The sequence below is a fragment of the Argiope bruennichi genome, chromosome 6 (assembly GCF_947563725.1).
Source record: "Argiope bruennichi chromosome 6, qqArgBrue1.1, whole genome shotgun sequence".
Taxonomy (NCBI): Eukaryota; Metazoa; Arthropoda; class Arachnida; order Araneae; family Araneidae; genus Argiope; species Argiope bruennichi.
In genome coordinates, this window is record NC_079156.1 from 18110021 (window position 1) to 18118079 (window position 8059).

The 8059-nt window shown below is 31.5% G+C and overlaps 1 pseudogene; it reads left to right on the forward strand.

The window, feature by feature from the left end:
• Positions 1–771: 771 nt before the first annotated feature.
• On the forward strand, positions 772–2705 carry LOC129972706 (nose resistant to fluoxetine protein 6-like; annotated as a pseudogene).
• Positions 2706–8059: the final 5354 nt, after the last annotated feature.

The following is an 8059-nucleotide window of genomic DNA, read 5'->3' on the forward strand; positions in this document are numbered from 1 at the left end:
CTAAGTTTAATTTACTTCAATACTTTATTGGAAAAATTATTTTTTCCCCGAATGCAAAAGAAGAAACTGAAACGAGATGATTTTTTTAGACGAGCAGACATAACCACGGAGTAAATTATTAATCTGCATAAAGCAAACACGTACTGCAAAAAACGATGAAATTTACTTTAAAATGCTCATTTTTGTGTAACATTTAATACTTCTTTTGCATCAGTCAGCTGTGGCACAAAGGAAAATATGTTTCTAGTTGAATTTCAAATAAATAATATTCAAAGCACAAAAATGTAAAATCAAAAATTGATACTAACCAAATAACTGCATTTTTAGAAAAAAAAGTTTGTTCTGACCTGTCACTTGTGCTGCCCACTTGCGGCAAAGGGAAAAGCACTTCAGTGTATCGTGAGGGAGTGATGTGTTGTAGCAAGACAGCGTGCTGCTAAGCAATGATGGCCAGAATAAAAGGAAGAGGAGTCCAAAATTATTCTTGTGTGGTGATTGTTTAATAATGTGATAGCAATCGACATAAATTTAGTGCGTTTATGTTCACATGGTCCGTCGAGCTGGAAGTGAAATAGCGATCAGCGAGGGATTACGTTTATGTGTGTGTGCTTGTGTGTGTGTGAAAATGTGCTAAGTGGAATTGCGTAGTGCTTAGTCAAAACACGATCCGAAACTTGTAGCTTGAGTGGTCGACGTGGGCGTAAACAAATCAACTCTGTGTTTTCGCGTATTCACTCGTCCCAATTCTCAAGGATAATTATTGTGGGAAATACCTCAAGCTTCATGGCTGGTATTGACCAAGAGTGGACATCCAGCCACAATTGGAGTATGCATTCCATATTCTTGTTCTACACAAGATGTACAATATGCTACAAATGCTAGTCTGCGTCAAAATTTTCTAGATGTTGATGGCCATGTAGCAGTATGCCATACTGATCAAACAGGAATGTTTAAAGATGCTGGAGCCATTATAACTTTCTGTATCTTTTTGGCATTTTTTGTGACTGCCATCATTGCCACTATTTTCGATTATATACTTGAAAATAGAAATAGTCCAGAAACTATAAAAATTCTTTCCTATGAAAACAATAAAAGTATTTCAATGGCTGAATTATGTGAAAATGAAGATCAGAAACCAAAAGGTCCATCCCTAGGATTGCGATGCCTTCTGGCTTTTTCCTTTAAAACCAACATGGGAAAAATTTTCACAGTGGGTAAAGGAGATGGTATCAGAGCTATTCATGGACTTAAATAACTTAGTATGGCCCTCATTATATTCGGACACACATTTTCCTTTGCTACAACAAATCTTTTCTTTGTGAATCCTGGGTTTACGCAAGAAACACCTAAATATTTCCTATAACAGATCTTGGCAAATGGAACATTTGCAGTGGTTACCTTCTATTTGATAAGTGGTGTTTTAGTTGCTTTTGTTACCTTGAAAGGATTGGAAAAAACAAATGGAAAATTACCTCTTCTGTACTGTTATTTCCATAGATATTTCAGATTAACACCTCTATTTATGGCTGTGATTATGTTTTGTGCATACCATCTTCAGAATGTGAGCTCTGGGCCAAATTGGTTGCACTCTATTGAAATGTATGATTCTTGGTGTAGACAAAATGGCTGATTAATGATCTATGTTTGCACAATTTTATCAAAACAGAGAATATGTGCTTAAGTCATACCTGGTATTTAGCAATTAATATGAAAATGTACTTGGTCACACCTTTGATATTAATAATAACTTTTTTTTTATCTATCCATTGTCAACTTTTTTCGAGGATATCCTCTCGAATTATAGAGAAAATCGTATTCTGACGGCAAAGAAGCCATTTTTCTTCACTTAATGAGAAAAAGAAAAAAATTACAATAATTTTTATTTTGCCAGTTAAATAAGTTAGGTGCATTACTGTTCGTCATAATGAAAAAGCCACTTCAGAGCAACTAATGGTCCTTGTTGCCGCCCTTACGAAAACTCTAGGGAAGACTAAATGAGAATTTAATTTTTTCTTTACAGTGCTAAAGTGCTATACACTTTAATAATATACGTACTGAAAAAAGCATTTACCCTTACACAATCATCGTTTCAAAATATATAAAAAAAACATTTTGATATTTTTATTATTATTCCAATTATTATTTTATTATTATTTCCAACGTAAATTTTTTTTTCCAATATATCCACTCCGGATTAAAGCAAGACACATTCTGAGAAGAAAGCAACTATTCTCCATTACTTAAAGAATGCCAGATTATGAACTAATTACTTAATTATGCCCACTAAAAAAATTTCATCTGAATCTTGATTTCAGCAATGAAATTTTTGCCTGACAGATTAGCAGATTATCATTTCTACTGCACTTTCAGAGAACTTAATTTCAATAGTATTTTTTTTTCTATTTGCTTTGCAAAGTTCACCATTAAGAATTGTCGTACGATTCCTATTAGAAACCGAAAACCGCATAAAAAGGAAACAATTCTTCCGTATTTATTGCAACAAATGGGTTTTTTTTTTTGCTGTCCCCGCAAAAATACATTTTTCCACAAATATTGTTTCTGACCATGAAAGAATGCTAAGTTCAGACAGAAAATTATTTTTTCTGCATTTCGTTTACAGAAAGTAAATTATGGAACAAAGATTATATTTATTTATTATGCCAATGTAAACAATTCCTGCAAACTATCTTTTGAAGAAGCAATAGTTTTAGAACTTTTTAAATATAAATGAATCCAAGGCTCCTTTTCAACATTCGAGACCCACAATAAATATTCTGAACCTCCGAAATACCTTTAGTATTATTTCATCTCTCCAAAGATAATTTTCAGAGAGTTTAAGCCTCCATGTCACATTTTGAATTATTTTTATCCATCCAAAGTATATATCAAATCTTTTCGTTCCTTCAAACCACAAATACAACCAAAGCACAATTTAAAAACTGATATTTCCAAATCACCTCCAATATATCAATAGAACATCAATTATCTCGCTGGAGCTTTTCAAAACCTCCAATGCCTCCCAACTGTATTCTAACATCCAGTACCTCTGAAGTACCAGTTAACTTGCAATATCTCCAAACAAAAGTTTTATTTCTGCAATTCTTTTGCAGAAAAGAAAATCTGTATTAACAATGAGTTGGGGTTTTTATTGATTTTGTTTTTTTACCATTTCCAATGAAAATTCTTTTCCAATATTTCCACTCCGGAATAAAGCGAGATATTCTGAGAACAAAGCAACTATTCTCAATTACTTAAAGAATGTAAAATTATGAACTAATTACTTAGTTATACCCGCTAAAAGAATTTCATATGAATCTTGATTTCAATAACGAAATTTTTGCTTGGCAGAGTAGCAGATTAACATTTCTACTGCACTTTGAGACATTTTAATTCCAATAGTATTTTTTTTGCTTTGCCAAGGTCAATATAAAGAATTATCATACGATTCCTATTACAAAAAGAAAACCGCATACTGAAGGCAATAATTTCTTCCGTATTTATTGCAACATGGAAATTTTTTTTCTCTCCCGGGTAAAATATAGTTTCCCTCAAATATTGTTTCTGACAAAGAAAGTATACCAAGTTCGGAAAAAATTTATTTTTCCTGCATTTCGTTCGCAGAAAGAAATTGTGGAAATACAAAGAGTGCATGTATTATGCTCACTGTAAACAATTCCTCCAAACTATCTTTTGAAGAACCTATACATCCAAAGGTCCTTTTGATCAACAATTAGCTCGTAAGAAATTTTTGAATATTTAATCTTTCCAATGCTCTTTTACAACTTTCAATACCTGCGATGAATATTTTGCACCTCCCAAACACTTTTAGTAAGATTTCATTACTCCCAAGATCGTTTTCATACATTTTAATCATCCATATAACATTTTCAATTTTTTTTTTATCCCTGAAAAGTACATTTCAGAAAATATAGTGCCTTCAAACCAAACGCAACACCAAAGGACATTTTAAACAATTTTATTTCCAATTTATATCCATTTCCTCCAATAATATCAATTGAACATCAAGTATCTCAATAGAACTTTTTAAAACCTCCAATGCTGCCCAAGTGTATTCTAACATCCAGTACCTCTAAACTACCATTTAACATTCAATGTCTCCATACAAACGTTTTATTTCTGCCGATTTTTTTGAAGAAAAGAAAATAAGTATGAACAAATTGTTGGGTTTTTTTACTATTTCCATTGTAAATTCTTTTGCAATGTATCCACTCCGGAAAAACGCAAGCCACATTCTGAGAACAAAACAATTGTTCTCCATTACTTAAAGAATGCCAAATTGTGAGCTAATTACTCGGTTATGCCTACTAAATAAATTTCATCTGAATCTTGATTACAACAATGAAATTTTTGTTTGACAGAGTAGAAGATTATCATTTCCACTGCACGTTCATAGAACTTAATTTCAATACTATTTTTTTTTCTATTTGCTTTGCCAAGGTCACCATTAAGAATTGTCATACGATTCCTATTAGAAACCGAAAACCGTTTAAAAAGGCAACAATTCTTCCGTATTTATTGCAACAAGTGACCATTTTTTTTTCTTTCCCAGCCAAAATATTTTCCCCCAAATATTGTTTCTGACCATGAAAGGATGACAAGTTCGAATATTATTATTATTTCTGCATTTCTTTCTCAGAAAATACAATATGGAAATACAAAGAATATATTTTTTTCTTATTAAGCCCACTGTAAGCAATTCTTCCAAACTATCATTTGAAGAACCAATACCACCAAATGTCCTTTTATTCAACAAACAATTCCTAACACCTTTTTGAATATAAATCAATTCAAATCTCCTTTTCAACATTCGAAACCTCCAATGAGCGTTTTGAACCTCCGAAACACCCTTAGTATGATTTGATCTCTCTAAAGTTCCTTTCGAGACAGTTTAAGCTTCCATGTCACATTTCGTATTATTTTTATCCCTCCAAGACATATTTCAAATCATTTCGTTCCTTCAAACTACAGATATAACGAAAGCACAATTTCAACTCTGATATTTTTAATTCACCTCCAACACTTCAATTGAACGTCAGTTATCTCACTGGAACTTTTTAAAACCTCCAATGCCTCCTAAGTATATTCTAACATCGAGTACCTCTAAACTACCATTTAACATTCAAAGTCTCCAAACAAACTTTAAATTTCTGCAATTCTTTTGCAGAAATTAAAATATGTATTAACAATGAAATGGTTTTTTTTTTTTTTTTTACTATATCCAAAGTAAATTCTTTTTTAATATATCCACTCCGGAATGAAGCAAGACACATTCTGAGAACAAAGCAACTATTCTCCATTACTTAAAGATTGCCAAATTGGAACCAATTCCTTAGTTACGCAGACTAAAAAATTTTCATGTGAAATCATGATTACAACAATGAAATACTTGCTTGACAAAGTAGAAAATTATCATTTCTACTGCACTTGCACAGAACTTAATGTCAATAGTTTTTTTTTTTCTTTTTGCTTTACCAAGGTCACCATAAAGAATTGTCATACGATTCCTATTTGAAAGAGGGGACCGTATACTGAAGGGAACAATTCTTCCGTATTTATTGCAACGCATGGCATTTTTTTTTCGCTTTCCCCGCTAATATACATTTTTCCGCAAATGTACTTACTATTTGTAAATGTATTATATTTTGTAACCATGAAAGGCTGACAAGTTCCAATATCATTATTATTTCTGCATTTCGTTCGCAGAATATGAATTATGGAAATGCAAAGAGTATACATTTTTTTTTATTATGTCCACTGTAAACAATTCCTCCAAACTATGATTTGAAGAACCAATAAATCCAAAGTTCCTTTTGATCAACAATCAGCTCCAAAGAAATTTTAAATTATTCCAAGACTCTTACAGCATTCGATACCTCCGATAAATATTTTGCACCTCCCAAACACTTTTAGTAAGATTTCATTACTCCAAAGATCGTTTTCATACAGTTTATGCCTCCATATCACAATTTAAATTATTTTTACTCCTGTAAAGTACATTTCAGATAATTTCGTACCTCCAAAGGAAAATTACCACCAAAGGACATTTTAAACAATTTTATTTCCAATTTTATTCCATTACCTTCAATATATCAATTGAACATCAATTATCTCAGTAGAACTTTTTCAAACCTCCAATGCCTTCTAAGTGTATTCCAACATCCAGTAATGCATCCAGTGAGATAATGCGATGTATTTATTGCAACAAATGGCATTTTTTTCTATCCCCTCTAAAATACATTTTCCCCCAAATATTGCTTCTGGATATGAAAAGATGAAAAATTCGGACAGAAAATTATTTTTTCTGCATTTCGTTCGCAGAAAGTAAATTATGGAAATACAAAGAGTATATTTATTTATTATGCCCACTGTAAACAATTCCTCCAAATTGTCTTTTGAAAAACCAATACCTACAAAAGTCCTTTTGATCAACAAATAGTTCCTAAGACCTTTTTGAATATAAATCAATCCAAATCTCCTTTTCAACATCAGGCACTCCCAATAAACATTTTGAACCTCCGAAACACCTTTTGTATGATTTCATCTCTCCGAAGATCCTTTTCAGACAGTTAAAGCCTCCATGTCACATTTTAAATTATTTTTATCCCTTCAAAGTATTTTTCTATATTTTTCGTACCTCCAAGCCAGAATTAAAACCAAACCACAATTTAAACACTGATATTTCCTATTCACCTCCAATATATCAATTGAAATTCAATTATCTCACTAAAACATTTTAAAACCTCCAATGCCTCCTAAATGTATTCTAACATCCATTACCTCTAGTTAACATTCAATATCTGCAAACAAACTTCATATTTTTGAAATTCTTTTGCAGAAAAGTAAATATGTATTTCAAAGACTTGCTTTTTCTTTACAATTTCCGATGTAAATTCTTTTCTAATATATACACTCCGGAATGAACCAGACACATTCTGACAATAAAGCAACTATTCTCCATTACTTAAAGAATGCCAAATTGTGAACTGATTACTCAGTTATACTACTAAAAAAATCTGAATATTGATTTCAACAGTGAAATTTTTTCTTGGCAGAGTAGCAGATTAACATTTCTACTACACTTTCATAGAACTTAATTTCAATAGTATATATTTTTCTTTTTGCTTTGCCACGGTCCCCATAAATAATTGTCACACGATTAATATTTGAAACAGGGAACCGGATACTAAAGGCAACAATTCTTCCGTATTTATTGCAAAGCATAGAATTTCGTTTTCTGGCCCCACTAAAATATATTTTCCCCAAATATTGTTTCTAACGATGCAAGGATGACCAGTTCAAACATAATTATTTCTGCATTTCGTTCGCAGAAAGTGAATTATGGAAATACAAAGAATATATTATTTTTTATGCCCACGGAAAACAATTCCTCCAAACTATCATTTGAAGAAACAATACCTCCAAACATCTTTTTGATCAACAATCAGCTCCAAATAAATTTGAATATTAACCATTCAAAGACTTTTGCAATATTCGATACCTCTAATGAATATTTTGCATCTCCCAAAAACTTTTTGTAATGTTTCATTACTCCAAAGATCGTTTTCATATTGTTAAAGCCCCCATATCACATTTTAAATTATTTTTATCCCTGAAAAGTACATTTCAGATAATTTCGTACCTCCAAACCAAACGTAACACCAAAGGACATTTTAAACAATTTTATTTCCAAATTATATCCATTTCCTCCAATAATATCAATTGAACATCAAGTATCTCACTAGAACTGTTTAAAACCTCCAATGCCTCCCAAGTATATTCTAACAACCAGTACCTCTAAAATACCATTTAATGTTCAATATCTGCAAACAATAATTTTATTTATGCAATTCTTTTGCAGAAAGGAAAATAAGTATGAACAAACAGTTGCGCTACATTCTTGTATTTCCAATATATCCACTCCGGAAAAAACCAAGACACATTCTGAGAATAAAACAAATGTTGTGTATTAATTAAAGAATGGCAAATTCTGAACTAGTTACTCAATTATGACCGCTAAAAGAATTTTATATGAAATTTG